The 21,102-nt window shown below is 42.3% G+C and overlaps 1 non-coding gene across 1 annotated transcript; it reads left to right on the forward strand.

Annotated features, from left to right (window-relative positions):
- Window positions 1–18,643: 18,643 nt before the first annotated feature.
- On the forward strand, window positions 18,644–18,745 carry LOC120102098 (small nucleolar RNA U13). Its single transcript, XR_005503120.1, has one exon. It is a non-coding gene; the product is annotated as a small nucleolar RNA U13 (small nucleolar RNA).
- Window positions 18,746–21,102: the final 2,357 nt, after the last annotated feature.

The following is a 21,102-nucleotide window of genomic DNA, read 5'->3' on the forward strand; positions in this document are numbered from 1 at the left end:
CTCCTCTAACCTTTCTTCTGTTCTATGTAGTGTTAAGGGCTTGAAAGTGTGCAAAGGGGCAGAGGAAAGAAGCATAAAGTAGCAAAGAATCGCTCCAGATGATGCGAAAAGCAGGGAGAGTGGTGGAAAAAAGAAGAACCCACCAAGTATCAAAAGTCAGCTACATCATCTAAATCACTAGCAAAGCTCATAGAACTCAGAGGCCTGCACAGGTAACCTCCAGATACGCTAGAGCTATCTTATGGCTCCTGGTTTATTGTTTCTTTGAAATTCCTGAGCTGGGGAATGGTGGGTGTCTGATTCACATGCTTTTTCTTGGGCACCTCTTTTGTTGAATTCCTGTCCCAATTCAAAGTCAAAGTTTTGGTATCACCTTATGTATTTTAATATATATATATATCAAATATATATATATATATATCAAAAGGAAAGGAAAGTTGTGGGATGTTTTTTAAAATACTATTTGATGTTGGATCCGTGTCTGCCACTCTGTTGCAATCTCACCCAATGTTGTGATAAAAAGTGAAAAAGAATGTTTCCTATCAAGTTTCCACCAGCCTCATCCGCTTGCTCCGGCTGCTTCTCTGCCATGCAGTCTGCAAGCCGTCCTCTCCCAGCTTCTCCCTTTTAGCTGCCCTTTCTGTATGTTTCCCTAGGCAGAAGTTACCATGCCTGGTGCGTGTGCAACACACACACACACACACACACACACACACACACACACACCCCTCGTTCTGTGTGCCTGTGCATGTTCTCACTCCACATGGGCAACAGACCCAGATCCGCATGCTCCAACTGCCTCTCAGCCGTTTCTTTCACACGCTGTCCTCTTTAGCCCAGTAAATCAAAGCTTCAGAAACTTGTAATTTAGCAATTAGATTTACATGTTAAATTCTCAATCCACAATTCATCCACACAATAAATTCACTGCCAACTGATAAAGATATAAACCGCCCACCTAGACAAGATAAAATCGACCTAGTCCACCTAAATCTGAACCATCCTCCTCTTGATCTCTCTCCTTCCTCTTTCTCTCACCTTTGACTTTGTCCCGGCCCCACTCTCTAGTGTCCAATCATGTATCGCCTGGACATCAACCTACAACCCAATGTAAGGACTGAGGCAGCTGCACACCAGGCTGAAGTTAGGACTTTATTGTGGTGGTGGAGATAAAACCTGTGGAGACTGCAAAGAAAAGAAGGGAGTCTGGTGTGGTCTCTTCATGTGGGATTGGGCACAGACGGTAGGGATGGTAGAGGAATCCTACAGGGAGATGCTACAAGGAATGAGATGGAGCCACTGTGCAGCAGCCTGGAGTAAGAACAAACATGGTCAGAGCATAAGCTGTCACTGCAGCGGTGGGAGCTAGCACTCACCGGACAGAGATGGGACCGAGGCTTCCCTTCCCCATCGTTTCTTCTCATTCCTACATTAGGGCATGGAAGTGAACGGCTATGGATTTGTAGTGTTTCCTCTGCTACCTGGCCCTGACCATCCTCATCCCTTCTTCTGGAGCAGTGGCAGACAGGGAAAGATTGAGTGGGAACCACGCACAAGTCAGGGAGCATAGACAGCTCATGATCAGCTGTCTATGCACAAACGTAAGTCTCATTCAAACAGGCCCAGTAAAGTCATTTAGTAAGGCTCCCAGCACAAATGGAACACAGGTATAGCTCAGTCTTCATGTGGGCCCCACAACAACTGGAATTGGGACTGTCTCTAAAGCTGTCGCCTGTCTGTGAAATTCATTTCCTTAACCGAGATGCCTTGTAGGAACTCTGTAGGAGAGGATGTGCCTAGCCATGCAGAGACTTGATGTACTTGGGAGGGAGGGTACCCAGGGGACCCCAACTTCTCAGAGGAGAAGGGGTTTAGGGATGGGGAAAGAGAATGTATGTGGGGAGACAGGGAGAGGGAAGTAATTGGGTGTAAAATGAATAAATAAATTAGTTAATGGAAAAAAAGAAAAAAATCTAGGTTGAGGGTTCAGAGTAGATGCAAAATCAGACTTTAGCCTTGGGTCAGAATCAAATCTTAGTTACTTTTGGGAACAGAATAAAAACAGGCCTAGCCCTGGCTCCCTGACAGGCTGCTGTGCACAGGGCGAAGAGCCTACCTGTGAGGTTTGAATGAGAACTGCCACCGAAGGCTCCAATGTTGAATACTTGGGTCCCAGTTGGAGGAACTGTTTGAGAAGGATTAGTGTGTGGCCACACTGGGAGAAGTATGTGGCTAGGGATTCACTTGGAGCTTGCAAAAGTCCAAGCTCTCAGTTCCTGCCCAGTGACATGCGTGCCCGCTGCCACACTCCTTACAATGATGGTCATAAGCCCTAACCTTCTGTAACTGTGAGTGACAAATTAAATGCTTTCTTTTATAATTTCCTTTGGACACACTGTTTCTTATGACAACAGGAAGGTAGCTAAGACACTGCCCACACCAGCAGGGCCTGTCATGGCATCCTCCTTCTGTCCTTCCTCTTCAGGTAGAGATTGCCCTGGTGTTCCCAGCTGATTGGCTGAAGGGACAAAGTCAAGAACAGCCTTAAGTCTTTGGCATAGAAAATTGAACAGAGACCCACCCAACTTATAAACTCCCTACAACCTGCCACTTTGTCACCTGTGTGACCTCAAGTACATCGTTGTTTACCTGAAAGTAGATAATGACAGTGCCCCATTGTGCAAACACTCGTGGGAATCCAATGAGGCTATGGGACAGAAGGAGTGTTTAGAAGGACTGATGCAGAGATGGTCTATATCTGGGGCCTGGCACTATATGTGCCTGATTCCTGCTGCCCTAGGAAGCAGGTGTAGCTAAAGGCTAAAATGAGGCCCATAATGAAGGTAGGATTAGTCAAAATCCTGCCTTGATCAGGCTGCAAAGTCCCTTCTTGGAGCACTCCCATTGGGTGTCTTGGCCTATGGAAGGCACTCCATCCCCAGGCTATGACTTACAGAGAAGGTCCTGAGGATCATTTTCATTCTGGTTACTGAGGATATGGTGAAACTGTGGACATATCTGAGAGGCAGAGAGTAGGTGGGAGGAGGAGAAGGGGAGGGAGAAAGAAAATAGATGGATGACAACGTACTGCCCATCCTCCCATGACAGAGGGCTTCATTTCCAAGACCCCAGAACAGTTAATGTTAGCAATGTAAAGCTTTGAAATTGTAGCAGTGTGAATCAGAGTTTTAACAGGATACTGAGAACCCAGCACCTCAGGATGTCAGACGGTCAGAATCTGGAAAACTCACATCCAGAACCCTAACAGCAGAGACTGTTCAACACCCTGAACTCTTAGACTTTGGAATACTAAGCTCCTCAGAGGGCTTAAGCCTTTGGGCAGGGGTAAGATTCCAAGTTCCTGACAGATTCTCATGGACAGAGGCTTAATCACAGTCATTATAATAAAAGTGTGTTAAGAGAAAACATTGACTTAAAGGGTACATGTGTTGCATTGGTGGTAAAGAGCTTAAGAGCGAATCTGTGATTTCTGCCCCTGTCTGTGCAGTCCAAGTACGGAGAAAGAGAGGGAAATCTGCACCTCACAGGAAACAGCTTCATGAGTATGTGGCCACGCCTCTCCTGCTCCCACCAGGCCTAACTCTGGAAGCCAAAAGCTAGGAACTTACTTGGAATAACATCAGGGTGGACACTGTCTCTTTCACGGAGTTAGATACAGTGTTCAGAAATCCGTTGATGATGTAGTTTGGTCTGAAAATGAAGAGTTTGCAAAGCTTGGTTAAGAGTTAAGTATGAGTCAGAGAGTCCTTCGCAGTTTAGTGAGCCATATCCCTGCTCTATACTCTTAGTTCAGCTTGTCAAGGTGACAGGATGAGCCATCCCAGAGCATCTAAACACCTCCTGCTCAAGTATCTGCCTCCTTGGTGCCTGGGTGATCAACAGAGCTCTGATGCAGCATCAATCCCTCAGCCTCTATTTGCAGAGCACCAGGCTCTAGGCAAACAAACATTAAGCCTTTAGTTTCCTTCATAAACAAGTCTCACTGGGCTGCCCCTCCCAAATCTCACCCAGCTGTCACTTCCTGGGTGAGTGTACACTGGAGGGAGGGTTTGCCCTCCTTTTGGCCTGCTAAGTAAAATAATCTGTGTAGGGCTCCTGGTTTTCCATGTATTCACTGATGGAACAAATACTTTTCTGTCTGATTTTGCCTTGGGATATGTTTCAGGAGACAGAAAGACTTGGTTTGGTTTGGTTTGGTTTGGTTTGGTTTGGTTTGGTTTGGTTTGGTTTGGTTTGGTTTGGTTGTGTTGTGTTGTGTTGTGTTGTGTTGTGGTTGTTGTCTACCACATCATTATCTAGGCTTCAGAAGAATGCCTGCCTGAACATAGCAGATTTTGACAAGACGGATGAAAATTGTGGCCAAGAAGATAGTTCTGTCCTTAACTGATAGTTCTGAACTGATAGTTTATTCCTTGTAAGCATGAAGACATGAGTTTCATCTCTATTGCCCATATGAAAAAAAAATAGAAGGGAAATCTCAGTGAAGAGTAAGCACTTGTATCCAGAGTGCTGTAGACTTGGATGGGCAAATTCTGCAGCCATCTTGGACTACTTAGTGAGCTCACGGCCACTGACATGTGTGCATGTGTGCACACACGAACTTCCATCCCCCAGCACAAAATAAGCAAAGAAAATGTCCAATTACATATACAGTATGAGATCATATATGCTGTCACCCAGTGTGGTCCCAGTCCTCAGGAGATGCCTTTCTCAAGTACCTCTCTGAGACTGTGCAATGTGACCCTGTCTCAAAATACGCAGTCACACCCTGACAACAGAGACAAGTACTCTGAAGTTAAAGAGTCTATTCTTATTTAAAAGGAGACGATCTAGCAAAACTTTGAAAGATGGAAAGGTACGTTAAGAAGGAGTAAGGACCAAGGGGTTTGAACGCAACCAGAATGTCCACGAACAGGTTCTACGGTAGGAAGAAGCCTTCGAAAAATAACCAATGTGTTTATTGAGGGGTGAGGGCAGAGCCCTATCATGAGAGTCTGCATGGCCATGGGGATTCAGACTCAGTGGAGCAGAATGAGTTTCCTGGTTGTTTTTTGCAGGCAGTGTGCAGCACGACCCAAGCATTTGGATTTGCATGCCAAACCCACGGTCCTGTCTTGATTTGAGATCAGCTTTTTGGTAGAGGGAGGATGAATAGCCTTCGGATGGGTTTCCCAGCCTGGGAACAGAATCTATCTCTCTCTTCCTAAGGTGTCCCAACACCAGTCCTTGACTTCTAGGCCATGTTTCCTCTCCCCCACCCTGCACCTGAACCAACCCTGCTTTATTAAGCGTACAATGAAAGATGCAGATTTCGAGGATCAAGGGGGTTAATGACAGAAATGATAGGATTAGGATGTCAAGATCCCACTGCTGAATTTTCCCCAAAGCAGCAATTAATTCAGGACCATCAGAGTCCATAATACCTTTCAATTTTACAACTGTCTCCTACCTCCATGTCTATGTAGTGTTAACATCTTCACAGGCACTAGGCTCACTGACACAGCTGAAAGGCACCATAGCTAAGTGCATGATTGTGTCTGAAGAGGTTGAATCTCCTGCCTCAACAATGGACAGGACCAGTCCCTGGATCTTATGGTTTTTGAGTCCTTAGCATATTCCTGGCTCTTACCATAGCCTATGTGTTTTCTCATGCTTTTATTCCAGAAGCTAGTGAATTTGTATCTCTACTGTTCAGATGAGCAAACACGAGAGATGAAGATGACGCTTGAGTGTGACAGAGTGATAGTGTTGACAAAGATGATACTTGGGGCTTATCTAATTGTGTATTCCACCATGCTGCTTCCCAGGTATAGCAATGTAATAAATCTCAGAGGTCTTAAAACGCTCTTCTGGGATGCGTGCTCTTTACCTGCCCAAAATGGAAATGGAGAGTGTGTCCATATCGATTGAACATTGCTGCATGGCCGGGACAGGAAGGCCAGTCTTGGCATCATTTTGAGCAGTGAATGAAGATATGAGCTGCAGGGAAATGGTAATGTCAGCCACAGAGGCAAGGAGTGGCCTGAAAAAGGAGATTCACAACAGACCCAGGTACAGAAGGCTTTCAGGTTGCACAGATTGTAATCTATTTGTGTGGACACTGCCGGGTGTCTGTGGGCAATATCAACAACGTCTAGTTAATGTCAACATGTTACATTTTTGTACAGGACTTCTCTGGATCAGACATGTTTAGCACATATGAGATTGTTATTCGAGAAGACACTAATAACGAAAATAATTTCTAACATTTTGTAACACAAACTACCTGTGGGCATTCACTTAAAGTGTATCTGATTTAATGCATTTAGTCACTACAACAGAGCTAGAGGATAAATACACACAAAACCATGGGCATAGAGAGGTTAGGTAATTACCCCAGGGTGTCAACCCATGCCTTTAAAAACCCAACAAATTTGTACAATACTGTCCCTACAACCAAGTACAGATGATAGGAGCCTGGGTGTCGCACATGCTGGGCAAGTGATCTCTCTGAATGGCACTCCCTGTCTCTAGAAATTAGTTTACACAGGTTTGTGACTGTAACTTAACTCTAGCTCACATTTTAAATTAAAAAATACTTTAAATTTTCATATTTCTTATCCAGGAAGTCTAGTGGATATCTATAATATCCAAGCTCTTTGAGAGACACTAGCTCAAAAAAAAATAGTGTGTCAAGTGATTAGGGCAAATATTTGATGCTGACCTCTGACATCCACAGATATATATGAGTGCACATGAAAACCTATATATACACCTGTATACTAAATACACAAAATATTTTGCATAGAACTTTCCTTAATATGGCCAGTCTTCACTAGAATGTTTTGAAGATTGGTATTTTAGGCCTTGGAGGTTCCCCTCTTTTACATATTAGGAAGCTGAGGGCAGAAGTCAGAGGGTGACTGGAAATTAAGTAACTACTCAATATTGGCCATATTGTACCCGACCCCGTAAGTCCAAGCGATTCAACCTACAGCACCACAGATGCATTCAAAACCATGGGCACCCTTAGGATAATGTCATCACCATCAGAAGATAGGTCAAGTTTTAGGTCTGACACTTTGGGTTCATCGATTTGCAACCTGCCCAAAACACAAGCGCCCATTCACCACTTTACTTTGAAACAATTGTGCCTGTCCAGCCTCACCCTTTTGTCCTTATTACATCCTGTTCAGAATGTGAGCATCTACAGTCTCGGGTGCAGTGGACTGAGGGAGGGAAACTAAAAGTAGCAAAGATAGAATTTGAACCCAGGACTGTGTGATTCAAAAGTCGGAAGCCAGTGCTTGGGACTTAATTTTATGAATTCCAGCTTTCTGTCACATGAAGGAACTTGGACTTTTACTCTGAGCTATATTGGAAGAAGAAATGTGCTTCCTTAGAGAAAAGATTTAGGTACCGAGATGCAGGTGGAGATGAGGACAAATGGAACTTTCACCTTGTCCCTGAAATTAACAACTCTGGGAACCCTGTTGTGTGAACTGTCCATACTGGCCCTGTAGCCCTGCCTCAGACTTATTCAAGTTCTAATGAGTCTTGTCTTAGAACTCCTTCCTCAGCTATGTGGGGGATGAGAGTATTATCCATTTATTTCTGAAATCAAATTGGCCTCCCCAGAGTAGTCCCTTTTCTGATAGGAAAGAAGCACCAACTCACCCCAAATCATTTGGAGCTGAAAAGGGGTTTTGATCTTCCCAGGTCTAGTGTTTTCAAACCTCTTAGAATCCTGTGCTTGGCTAATGACCAAGCTGTGTTTTCCTGAAGTGAGCCCACATTCAGGTCCTGGTTTTGAAAGATATCTGTAAAAACAGTCATCAGACAGTGTCCCCACCACTAGGGAATGGCCTCCCATTTTCCTGGCTTTAGAGAAGTCTGTTTTCCTACACCGTGTCTTGCAGTCTCTGCAACAACTCAGTCAGAGGTGGAGGGAGTGGATTGCCACTGTCTCCATGGTACAGAAGAGGAACCTTCTGTAAGACTCTTAAGGTAAGGATATAAGTCTACACGGGTGGGTCCATGCATTGTTTTCAGGATGACGTAAGTAATATGAATTAAGCATCCATCAACAAACAAATGATCAATCGTCCAAGCAGCTGAACTTGGCCTATACCTGGGTCAGTGTTGGCGTGAGGATCTGCGCTCTTAAGGAGAAACTCGTGTGAGTTTGAGAAACTTGGTCAACAATTGAGAGGATCAACTCTGTAAGAAAGAAAAAACAGGGAGGGAAAATATTGCTACAATCAGTAAAAGTAGGAAATAAAGGGCCCAAAATGGCTGTTTGGAATGTGTTCCAGAAAATAATAATTTACACTGAAATAGGGGATTGGACTCGTCCTAACAGAAGATCATGGAGAAGAACCTGGGAAAGCCTGGATGTGCCAAGCATCGTGTATGAAGTAGTAGGCATGTTCGTGTAGGAAAATCTCTACTGTGAAACAAAGCAATGACAACTAAGTACAAAATGAACAAAATGAAACAGTACAATAATCTCTTACTTTCCAAAGGAGTCAACCTTAAAAATGCTGCTTTAAAATATTGATTGAACTCAGTTCTGCCTGCTCTTTTCTCCACATTTTTTTAACCTGCTTCATTTCTTTGGGCGTAAAGCATTTTAGGTTAGAATTGCTAGATCCTATATATTTTGGTCCAGTTGTATAGTGCTGTTTCAGTCCATCATCCAGCTTCACTTTCTGAAATTATAAATCTGCAAAGACTAGCCTTTGTTTCTTTTACACTGCTTTCTTGTTCTATATTGAGTATCTTTGAGTACTGTCAAAAACATTTCACTTCCTAGATAGTTCCTATAGTGTGTGTGGGTGCGTGGGTGCGTGTGTGTGTGTGTGTGTGTGTGTGTATGTTTACGTTTGTATAAATTGGGGTTTTGCTTGTTTGTTTGTTTGTTTTTAAGAACAGCATTTGCATATATATGACCATATTGGATCTGTGCTTTCAAGGCAGTTGTAAGACTGGGAAGATGATTCAGCAGTTAAGAGTGCTTAATACTGGGGCTGGGGATTTAGCTCAGTGGTAGAGCGCTTGCCTAGTAAGCTCAAGGCCCTGGGTTCGGTCCCCAGCTCCGAAAAAAAAGAACCAAAAAAAAAAAAAAAAGAGTGCTTAATACTTTTATAGAAGACTAGTACTCAGTTCCCAGTACCCACTTTAGATCGTCATTTCTAACTCCAGTGATCTGACACATCTTCTTGTACTGGGAGCACACACAAAGACATATGCACAGAGATATGTGCACAGACATAAAAATAAAACATTAAAAACACTTTTAGTCAAACAGGTGTAATCACAATATTGCAATTAGACTCTGAGATGGGCAGGGTCTGCCTATTATAACAATTCAGAGAAGGCCAACTTAGCTACCATTGTTTGGATGACTACATCTCACAATATGACTCCCTAGGTATCCTTGAACCTAAATGGTGGATATCTCCTTTCCTCATCTTTGAGAGTTGCCTTAACATGGAGCAGGCTTGAATGCAGCATACACAAAGCCTTCCTGTTCCTCTAACAACTGCTTCTCGGTTATCCCACTTCCTCTATACAGAGAACAGAGGAGACATTAAATAGTGGCATTAATGACATCCAAGCCAATTTAACTTATGCCCTTCATTTCCAGAAGTCAACATATATCAGTAAGAAAATAAACAAAAACAGACAAAAAAATCTTACAGAAGTATATGCTAATAATATCGACATAGCGCTTTAGTTGTATTAAATATCAGTGAAAATGTGAAGAATGAACAGACAGAGAAAGGCAAAGTTAAAGGAATTACATCCTCCCATCTCTGGTAATGTCAAAGCTGTAAAGGTGTCCAGGGCAGTACTTGAGAGAAGGAGAACTGGGAGGCAGGCTCCCACAGACTGCTAGAAGAAGTGGTACAAGGGAAATACTTGTCCACAGCTACTAAAGTTTAAATTGCAAGCTTTAATACATTCTAATCTCACTTTGATGGATGTATCCTGTGTGTATATTGGCAGGTCTTTATTAGGATATAACGTCATTGCACTGTTTATGTCTAAAGTGATTCCGAGTGAGGCAGAAACTGAATAGCTGTACATTTCTCAGGGAACCACCCATAAGACAACACTGTCCCCTCCCAACAGCCTCTGCAATTGCAGGTTTAGTAATTCCTTTGTTACTCTTGTGATCAGCCAGCACCTTTATTGACACACTTGCAAAAACAGAATTCAGAACGCCCCAATTATTCAGGCTACTGACAATAGTACCAGAAACTGATCTTGAGGTTCCAATGAGCAAGCTGCACAAGACAGGAAGACTCAAAGTTGGAACATGTTTGATTCTGACACCTAGGTCATAGAAAGAAGAAGAAACAAAAAACACACAGTTAACACATGTCACTTTAACTCTCACCTACCTGCAAGACAGATGAGCTTCTGTTCACAAAGTAAGGGATGGGGCCAACAGAGATGCCCACTATCAGGAGTGGATAAAGAAAGAAAGGCCAAGTGCACAGTGGAATTTTATTCAGCCATAAAAAAATCAAAATCATGACATTTCAGGAAATGGATTGAAGAAGAACCCATTGTTTTCAGCAAAATTAACCACATTCAAAAAGCCAAAATACCCTATTTTCTGTCAAGTGCAAATCAGCCTCAAGGTGAAAACGTATATATGTGAATGAATACATGTATGGGAGGTTCCTACCTCTCTGAATGTTGGGGGGACATAAAATCAGAAGATCATGAGAGGAGAAGTAGAAACCTTAAGGAAAGAGATAGGAAGAAAGAGAGAGCAAAGAATGCATATGACATGAAAATAAGAGAAATAAAGTAGAGACTAGAAAATGGTTGAAGTGGGGAAGGAGAGCAGGGGCTGGAAAAGGATAGGAACGAAGTATGTAGGAAAATACCACATCAAACACGCTATTATTATAGGGAGTTTAAGCATAATTAGATTACATACATAGTAAACATAATAACTGCATACAACTATAACTGAGGAAAAACAGTCAACTTGTTCTAGAGATGAACAGACAACATAGGGCAGGTAGAGAATCTTTAGAGACACAGTGAAGGGGCAGGGGCTTGGAAAGCCACCCCAACTCCTGCCTGTGCTCTGTGCTCAGGTCCCTTGGACTTGCTGCCTTCTCTGCTTGAAACATATTTGCTCTTTCCTTTCTCACCCAAATCTGTTCTCTTGCTTCAGAGAAACTTCATGCCTGCCATGAAACCAGCTTCAGACCCCTTCGTAGAGACAGTTCTAGGTTCCCCACTGTCTGTCTCCAGAAAGCTAGGGCAACACAGTCCATAGGGAAATAATTATGTCTTCTGTTACTATTGACCGTAGACTCTAGTAGGAGGACTTTCTCTATACACTAAGACAAGTTATTGATGAATAAAGTCTGAACAGTAAACTACATGAGTGTAGGTTGCCATTAGTTTGACTCAGTATCATCTGTGTCCTCAAATTTGTTAGGGTCAAATCTTTCCCAACACAACAGAGCTTTCTCTCTGCTTCTTCCCCCAAAGCCTCCTGAAGACTCACAGATGGGAACTCACTTTAGTGGAACCAATACTCCCTGGCTTGGAGAAGGACGCACATGACAGCCTTGTTTCTATGCACAATCTCCTGGGATTTTGGGGTGACCAGGGCCTTATATTGTGGTTCCAGAATGGGAAGTAAGCCCCATTTCTGGAATGTTTTAAAGAGACTCCAAAGAAAATACCTAAAGTTAGCCAAGATATTCAAACCCAAAGGTCACCCAGGAAGCTTGATTGACAGTGATGGATAGAGAGGAACGTCTGCCAAGACTGATTCCTCAGTGGAGGAACCTGAGGCTGCCAAGATGTGTCAGTTCAGTATTGTCTGGAAAGAAGACCCAGAGTGGATGAATGGGAGAATGTTGTGTTGTGAAGGCTGCTAGTTGCACCTATGTTAGTCCATTAGTCATTTGAAACCTTGGAGAGGGGAAGACACCAGGTGTAGTCATGCAGTGAGAAGGGTAGAATGGGCTCTCAGGTGACGCTGACCATCCTTCTTATGCATCCACCCTGTATCCCAGAGCCCTACTCACCACACCTGGGCAGAGCCAGCTTCATTGAAGGATGAAGTGAGGCAGCAATGATGACTTCCCTCCACATGTTACTGACTCAGGCATCTGTATTTTAAACCAGCGCCCTAGATTATTTTGTTTAATGCTCCATGAAAGCTATTTTTTCTCCGAGCAGAGAATTACAGCAATACTAAAAATAAAGGGAGGAAAATAAGTGGGTTTGTGGGCACTCTGCTGCCATGGGGGTGTCTTGCTGCTTTACAGAGCCAACAAAGGTGGCTGAATGAGTCACATCCTTCCTCCTTAGAAATCAACCACGTGCACCTAAGCAGCAGGTCCCCTGCAGTCCAGACACCGCCCACATCTGAGGGGACCCAATCAAAAGCAACCTGCACCCAAATCCTGTGGGAGGGACAGCTAAACCTTCAGACGGGCAGACACGCCTGGGAAGCCAGAAGAGACTACACTCTGCCCACATTTCTGACTCCAGAGGAAAACACCTAACACCAGCTGGGACCCCAGTGCACGAGGGGCTCCGGGAAAAGGTGGTCACCGCCCTCACTGAGAACTCAAAACAGCACCCCACGAGCAACTTCAGTGGAAGGACCACAGGTAAGACCAACTTTTCTGATCCAAGTGACCTGCATGGTGGACTCAGGACACAGGCCCACAGGAACAGCTGAAGACCAGTAGACAGGAAAGACTACACGCCCGAAAGCAGAACACTCTGCTCCCATAAATGGCTGAAAGAAAACAGGAAAATAGGTCTACAGCACTCCTGATACACAGGCCTATAGGACGGTCAAGCCACTGTCAGAAATAGCAGAACAAAGTAACACCAGAGACAACCTGATGGCGAGAGGCAAGTGCAGGAACCCAAGCATCAGAAACCAAGACTACATGACATCATCAGAGCCCAATTCTCCCAGCAAACCAAACACTGAATATCCAAACACACCAGAAAAGCAAGATCTAGATTTAAAATCTCATTTGATCATGATGATGGAGGACTTCAAGAAAGATATAAAGAACTCCCTTAGAGAAATGCAGGAAAACATAAATAAACAAGTAGAAGCCTATAGAGAGGAATCACAAAAATCCCTGAAAGAATTCCAGGAAAACACAATCAAACAGGGGAAGGAACTAAAAATGGAAATAGAAGGAATAAAGAAAGCACAAAGGGAGACAACACTGGATATAGAAAACCAAAGGAAGAGACAAGGAGCCGTAGATACAAGCATCACCAACAGAATATAAGAGATAGAAGAGAGAATCTCAGGAGCAGAATATTCCATAGAAATCATCGACACAACTGTCAAAGATAATGTAAAACGGAAAAGGTACTGGTCCAAAACATACAGGAAATCCAGAATTCAATGAGAAGATCAAACCTAAGGATAATAGGTATAGAAGAGAGTGAAGACTCCCAGCTCAAAGGACCAGTAAATATCTTCAACAAAATCATAGAAGAAAACTTCCCTAACCTAAAGAAAGAGATGCCCATAAACATACAAGAGGGCTACAGAACTCCAAATAGACTGGAGCAGAAAAGAATCTCCTCCCATCACATAATAGTCAAAATACAAAATGCACAAAACAAAGAAAGAATATTAAAAGCAGTAAGGGAAAAAGGTCAAGTAACATATAAAAGCAGACCTATCAGAATCACACCAGACTTCCCACCAGAGACTATGAAAGTCAGAAGGTCCTGGACAGATGTCATACAAACCCTAAGAGGACACAAATGCCAGCCCAGGTTACTGTATCCAGCAAAACTCTCAATTAACATAGATGGAGAAACCAAGATATTCCATGACAAAACCAAATTTACACAATATCTTTCTACAAATTCAGTGCTACAAAGGATAATAAATGGTAAAGCCCAACATAAGGAGGCAAGCTACACCCTAGAAAAGGCAAGAAACTAATCGTCTTGGCAACGAAACAAAGAGAAGACAAGCACACAAACATAATCTCACATCCAAATAGGAATATAACAGAAAGCAACAGTCACTATTCCTTAATATCTCTCAACATCAATGGACTCAACTTCCCAATAAAAAGACATAGATTAACAAACTGGATATGCAATGGGGACCCTGCATTCTGCTGCCTACAGGAAACACACTTCAGAGACAAAGACAGACACTACCTCAGAGTGAAAGGCTGGAAAACAACTTTCCAAGCAAATGGTCTGAAGAAGCAAGCTCGAGTAGCCATTCTAATATCGAATAAAATCAATTTTCAACTAAAAGTTATCAAAAAAGACAAGGAAGGACACTTCATATTCATCAAAGGAAAAATCCACCAAGATGAACTCTCAATCCTAAATATCTATGCTCCAAATATAAGGGCACCTACATACATAAAAGAAACCTTACTAAAGCTCAAAGCACACATTGCACCTCACACAATAATAGTAGGAGATTTCAACACCCCACTCTCATCAGTGGACAGATCATGGAAACAGAAATTAAACAGAGACATAGACAGACTAAGAGAAGTCATGAACCAAATGGACTAACAGGTATTTATAGAACATTCTATCCTAAAACAAAAGGATATACCTTCTTCTCACCACCTCATGGTACTTTCTCCAAAATTGACCATATAATTGGTCATAAAACAGGCCTCAATAGATACAGAAAGATAGAAATAATCCCATGTGTCCTATCGGACCACCACGGGCTAAAGCTGGTCTTCAATAACAATAAGGGAAGAACGCGCACATATACATGGAAGTTGAACAATGTTCTACTCAATGATAACCTGGTTAAGGAAGAAATAAAGAAAGAAATTAAAGACTTCTTAGAATTCAATGAAAATTAAGGTACAGCACACTCAAATTTATGGGAAACAATGAAAGCTGTGCTAAGAGGAAACTCATAGCTCTGAGTGCCTGCAGAAAGAAACAGGAGAGAGCATATATCAGCAGCTTGACAGCACAGCAAAGCTCTAGAACAAAAAGAAGCATATATACCCAGAAGGAGTAGAAGGCAAGAAATAATCAAACTCAGAGCTGAAATCAATGAAGGAGAAACAAAAAGGACTATACAAAGAATCAACAGAACCAAAAGTTGGTTCTTTGAGAAAGTCAACAAAATAGATAAACCCTTAGCCAGACTAATGAGAGGACAAAGAGAGTCTGTCCAAATTAACAAAATCGGAAATGAAAAGGGAGACATAACTACAGAATCAGAGGAAATTTAAACAACCTCATAACTCCTAAAGAAATAGAAGCAGTCATTAAAGGTCTCCCAACCAAAAAGAGCCCAGGTCCAGACGGGTTCAGTGCAGAATTCTATCAGACCTTCATAGAAGACCTCATACCAATATTATCCAAACTATTCCACAAAATTGAAACAGATGGAGCACTACCGAATTCCTTCTATGAAGCCACAATTACTCTTATACCTAAACCACACAAAGACCCAACAAAGAAAGAGAACTTCAGACCAATTTCCCTTATGAATAACGATGCAAAAATACTCAATAAAATTCTGGCAAACCGAATCCAAGAACACATCAAAACAATCATCCACCATGATCAAGTAGGCTTCATCCCAGGCATGCAGGGATGGTTTAATATACGGAAAACCATCAACGTGATCCATTATATAAACAAACTGAAAGAACAAAACCACATGATAATTTCATTAGATGCTGAGAAAGCATTTGACAAAATTCAACACCCGTTCATGATAAAAGTCCTGGAAAGAATAGGAATTCAAGGCCCATACCTAAACATAGTAAAAGCCATATATAGCAAACCAGTCGCTAACATTAAACTAAATGGAGAAAAACTTGAAGCAATGCCACTAAAATCAGGGACTAGACAAGGCTGCCCACTCTCTCCCTACTTATTCAATATAGTTCTTGAAGTTCTAGCCAGAGCAATCAGACAACAAAAGGAGATCAAGGGGATACAGATTGGAAAAGAAGAAGTCAAACTATCACTATTTGCAGATGATATGATAGTATATTTAAGTGATCCCAAAAGTTCCCACAGAGAACTACTAAAGCTGATAAACAACTTCAGCAAAGTGGCTGGGTATAAAATTAACTCAAATAAATCAGTAGCCTTCCTCTACACAAAAGAGAAACAAGCTGAGAACGAAATTAGGGAAACGACACCCTTCATAATAGTCCCAAATAATATAAAGTACCTCAGAATGACTTTAACCAAGCAAGTAAAAGACCTCTACAATAAGAACTTCAAGCCTCTGAAGAAAGAAATTGAAGAAGACCTCAGAAGATGGAAAGATCTCCCATGCTCATGGATTGGCAGGATTAATATAGTAAAAATGGCCATTTTACCAAAAGCGATCTACAGATTCAATGCAATCCCCATCAAAATACCAATCCAATTCTTCAAAGAGTTAGACAGAACAATTTGCAAATTCATCTGGAATAACAAAAACCCAGGATAGCTAAAACTATCCTCAACAATAAAAGGACTTCAGGGGGAATCACTATCCCTGAACTCAAGAAGTATTACAGAGCAATAGTGATAAAAACTGCATGGTATTGGTACAGAGACAGACAGATAGATCAATGGAATAGAATTGAAGACCCAGAAATGAACCCACACACCTATGGTCACTTGCTTTTTGACAAAGGAGTCAAAACCATCAAATGGAAAAAAGATAGCATTTTCAGCAAATGGTGCTGGTTCAACTGGAGGTCAACATGTAGAAGAATGCAGATCAATCCATGCTTATCACCCTGTACAAAGCTTAAGTCCAAGTGGATCAAGGACCTCCACATCAAACTAGATACACTCAAACTAATAGAAGAAAAAGTAGGGAAGCATCTCGAACACATGGGCACTGGAGAAAATTTCCTGAACAAAACACCAATGGCTTATGCTGTAAGATCAAGAATCGACAAATGGGATCTCATAAAACTGCAAAGCTTCTGTAAGGCAAAGGATACTGTGGTTAGGACAAAACGGCAACCAACAGATTGCGAAAAGATCTTTATCAATCCTAAAACAGATAGAGGGCTTATATCCAAAATATACAAAGAACTCAAGAAGTTAGACCGCAGGGAGTCAAATAACCCTATTAAAAAATGGAGTTCAGAGCTAAACAAAGAATTTACAGCTGAGGAATGTCGAATGGCTGAGAAACACCTAAAGAAAGGTTCAACATCTTTAGTCATAAGGGAAATGCAAATCAAAACAACCCTGAGATTTCACCTCATACCAGTGAGAATGGCTAAGATCAAAAACTCAGGTGACAGCAAATGCTGGTGAGGATGTGGAGAAAGAGGAACAGTCCTCCATTGTTGGTGGGATTGCAGACTGGTACAACCATTCTGGAAATCAGTCTGGAGGGTTCCTCAGAAAATTGGACATTGAACTACCTGAGGACCCAGCTCTACCTCTCTTGGGCATATACCCAAAAGATGCCCCAACATATAACAAAGACACATGCTCCACTATGTTCATAGCAGCCTTATTTATAGTAGCCAGAAGCTGGAAATAACCCAGATGCCCTTCAACAGAGGAATGGAATCAGAAAATGTGGTACATCTACACAATGGAATATTACTCAGCTACCAAAAACAATGACTTTATGAAATTCATAGGCAAATGGATGGATTGGAAAGTATCATCCTGAGTGAGGTAACCCAATCACAGAAGAACACACATGGTATGCACTCATTGATAAGTGGCTATTAGCCCAAATGCTTGAATTGCCCTAGATGCACAGAACACATGAAACTCAAGAAGGATGATCAAAATGTGAATGCTTCACTCCTTTAGAAGGGGAACAAGAATACCCTTGGCAGGGAATAGGGAGGCAAAGATTAAAACAGAGGCAGAAGGAATACCCATTCAGGACCTGTCCCACATGTGGCCCATACATATACAGCCACCCAATTAGACAAGATGGATGAAGCAAAGAAGTGCAGGCTGACAGGAACCGGATGTACATCTCTTCTGAGAGACACAGCAAGAATACAGCAAATACAGAGGCGAATGCCAGCAGCAAACCACTGAACTGAGAACGGGACCCCCGTTGAAGGAATCAGGGAAAGGACTGAAAGAGCTTGAAGGGGCTCAAGACCCCATATGAACAACAATGCCAAGCAACCAGAGCTTCCAGGGACTAAGCCACTACCTAAAGACTATACATGGACTGACCCTGGACTCTGACCTCATAGGTAGCAATGAATGGCCTAGTAAGGGCACCAGTGGAAGGGGAAGCCCTTGGTCCTGCCAAGACTGAACCCCGAGTGAACGTAACTGTTGGGGGGAGGGCGGCAATGGGGGGAGGGTGGGGAGGGGAACACCCATGTAGAGGGGGAGGGGAAGGGGTTAGGGGGATGTTTGCCCAGAAACCGGGAAAGGGAATAACATTCCAAATGTAAATAAGAAATACTCAAGTTAATTAAAATAAAATAAAGTTACTTTGGATTTTTTTGTCTTCAAAAGGGACAGTATATGTGCCAAGAGGAAAGCTTATATTAAGTAAGCAGAGGTCTTTTCCAAGGCCTTTTAGTTCAGGATTGCAGAGATCAACACAGCAGAACATCTCTGCATCTGCTATCCCAAAATCTGGAAACCCCTTTTACATACAGAGTTCTTGATCATTTGTGGCTCATAAATGTGATGATTGGCCATTCACACCATTGTGTGAGATATTCCTCTATCAAAAATGTTATGCCATCTATACATTATTCGTTTGATATAAAATGAAAGTAATAGTGAATTTTAACAAATAAACAGTCCAACTATTAAAAAAAGAAAGAAATTCTATCTATACCAATAAGACAATGAAAGAATCTTGAATGGCTGAGAAGTACTTAAAGAAATGTTCAATATCCTTAGTCAACAGGGAAGTGTAAATCAAAGTGACCCTGCGATTTGATCTCACACCAATTAGAATGACTAAGATCAAAATGTCAAGAGACAGCACATGCTGACAAGGATGTGGAAAAGGGGGAACACTCCTCTATTGCAGGTGGGATTGCAAACTTGTACAACCACTCTGGAAATTAGTCTGATTTCTCAGAAAAATGAAAATAAGTTTTACCCAAAGACACAGCTATACGTTTCCTGGGCATATACCTAAAAGATGTTCCGCCATCTCACAAGGACACTTGCTCCATAATATATGACCTTACTCATAATAGCCAGAACCTGCAAGACACCAGATGTTCCTGAACTGAAGAATGGATACAAAAAATGTGACTAATTTACATAACGGAATACTATTCAGCTATTAAAAACAAGGACATCATGAATTTTGCAAGCTAATGGACAAAATTAGAAAACATCATCCTGAGTGAGGTAACCCGGCCCCAAAAGGACATGTATAGTATGTACTCACTGATGAATGGATATTATCCAAAAAGTACAGAACACCCATGATACACCCCACAGACCTAAAGAAGTTAAACAAGAAAGAAGGTCCCAAGTAAGGATGCTTCAATCCCAACTAGAAGGGAGAACAAAACAGTTATGGGAGGTTGATGGATGGAGGACCCTGGGTGAGACAATGGAGGGAGAGGGGAAGAGGGGGCCAGGATCAGGTATTTGGAGAGACAGGATAATAGCCCAGAGGGCCAGTAGAATTGATGGAAATGTGCAGGTGCCAGGGGTGGGGCTGGGGGGAATTCCTAGGAAGTCCATGAGGCCTGAGATATGGGAAGCTCCCAGGACTCAATGCGAGTAACCCTAGCCAAAATGCACAAATATGGGGATATGAAACCTGAAGCAACCACTTCCAGTAGCCAGGAAAAAAAAACTAGTGGAAGGATGAGGACACCAAACAATCTGTAAAATTTTCAACCCAAAATTACTCCTGTATTTAAAAAAATGCAGGGACACAAATAGAGCAGAGACTGAAGGAAAGGCCATCTAGTGACTGGCCCAACTTGGGATCCATCCCATGGGAGGGCACCAATTTCTGACACTATTAATGGTGCTATCCTGTTCTTGCAGACAGGAACCTAGTATGGCTGTCCTCTGAGAAGCTGTGCCAGCAACTGACTGAGACAGATGCAGATACCCACAGCCAACCATGGGACAGAGGTCAGGCATCCCTATGGAAGAGTTGGAGCAAGGATTGAAGGAAGTGAAGGGGAAGGCAACCACACAGGAAGACCAACCGTTTCAACTACCCTGGATCCCTGGGAGTTACCAGGGACTGAGTGGCCAACCAGAGAGCCTACACGGGCTGGTCAGAAGCCTCCTGCACATATATAACAGACGGAGGGCTGGCTTGTATGGCCTCCTTGGAGGAGAATGAGCCTAATCCTGTAGAGACTTGATGCCCATGGTTGGGGTGTACCAAGGGAAGCACTTTCCCAGAGGTGAAGAGGAGAGGGAGGAGGGAAGAGCTTTGTAAGGTGAGACTTGGTGGGGGCAGCATTTGAGATGTAAATGAATAATCCCCTAATAATATAGAGAACTAAAGTGAGCAAAAAGCAAAAGTTATATTCTGAGCTAAGAATACAGACACTGCTTAGTAATTCTACCTTACAGCAAAGGCATTCAATAGATATGTGCTTCATTTTTGTAGGGTTTAGAGTACTAAGATATGTATATGTTAATTCATCATACAATTGATACTTACTCAAGATTTCAATATGTTTCTGTCTTGAGTTCTGCAAAGGCTGATTCTGAGATTCTGTGCTAAACTACAGATGACACTCTCTTCTGATACTAATTTTCTGTATCAAATGTTCTCTTACAACTGTGACCAAACACTTAACCGGAACAACTTAATGCAGATCATATTTATTTTGGATCAGTTTGATGGGGTTCAGCTGTCATGATGTGGAGAACATAGCATGGGAATTAATGGCACAAACCACAATTATGTAAATGTTAAATGGGATCAGAATAACGTTGCTGCATCTGTTCTTAGCAGATCCTAGGAGTTACTTCAAATACATGACAATAGTTTTAGCCTTATTCCTCTGCTGTTTCTTTAAACATTAATTACTTTGGTCAGCACATCTAGACCATTGGCTGTGTCATAGAAATCACAAATGTGCCACCAAGGCAGTCGTGGCTGTTGGGGGATAGAGTACTGAAAAT

Source organism: Rattus norvegicus, chromosome 3, assembly GCF_036323735.1.
Source record: "Rattus norvegicus strain BN/NHsdMcwi chromosome 3, GRCr8, whole genome shotgun sequence".
NCBI lineage: Eukaryota > Metazoa > Chordata > Mammalia > Rodentia > Muridae > Rattus > Rattus norvegicus.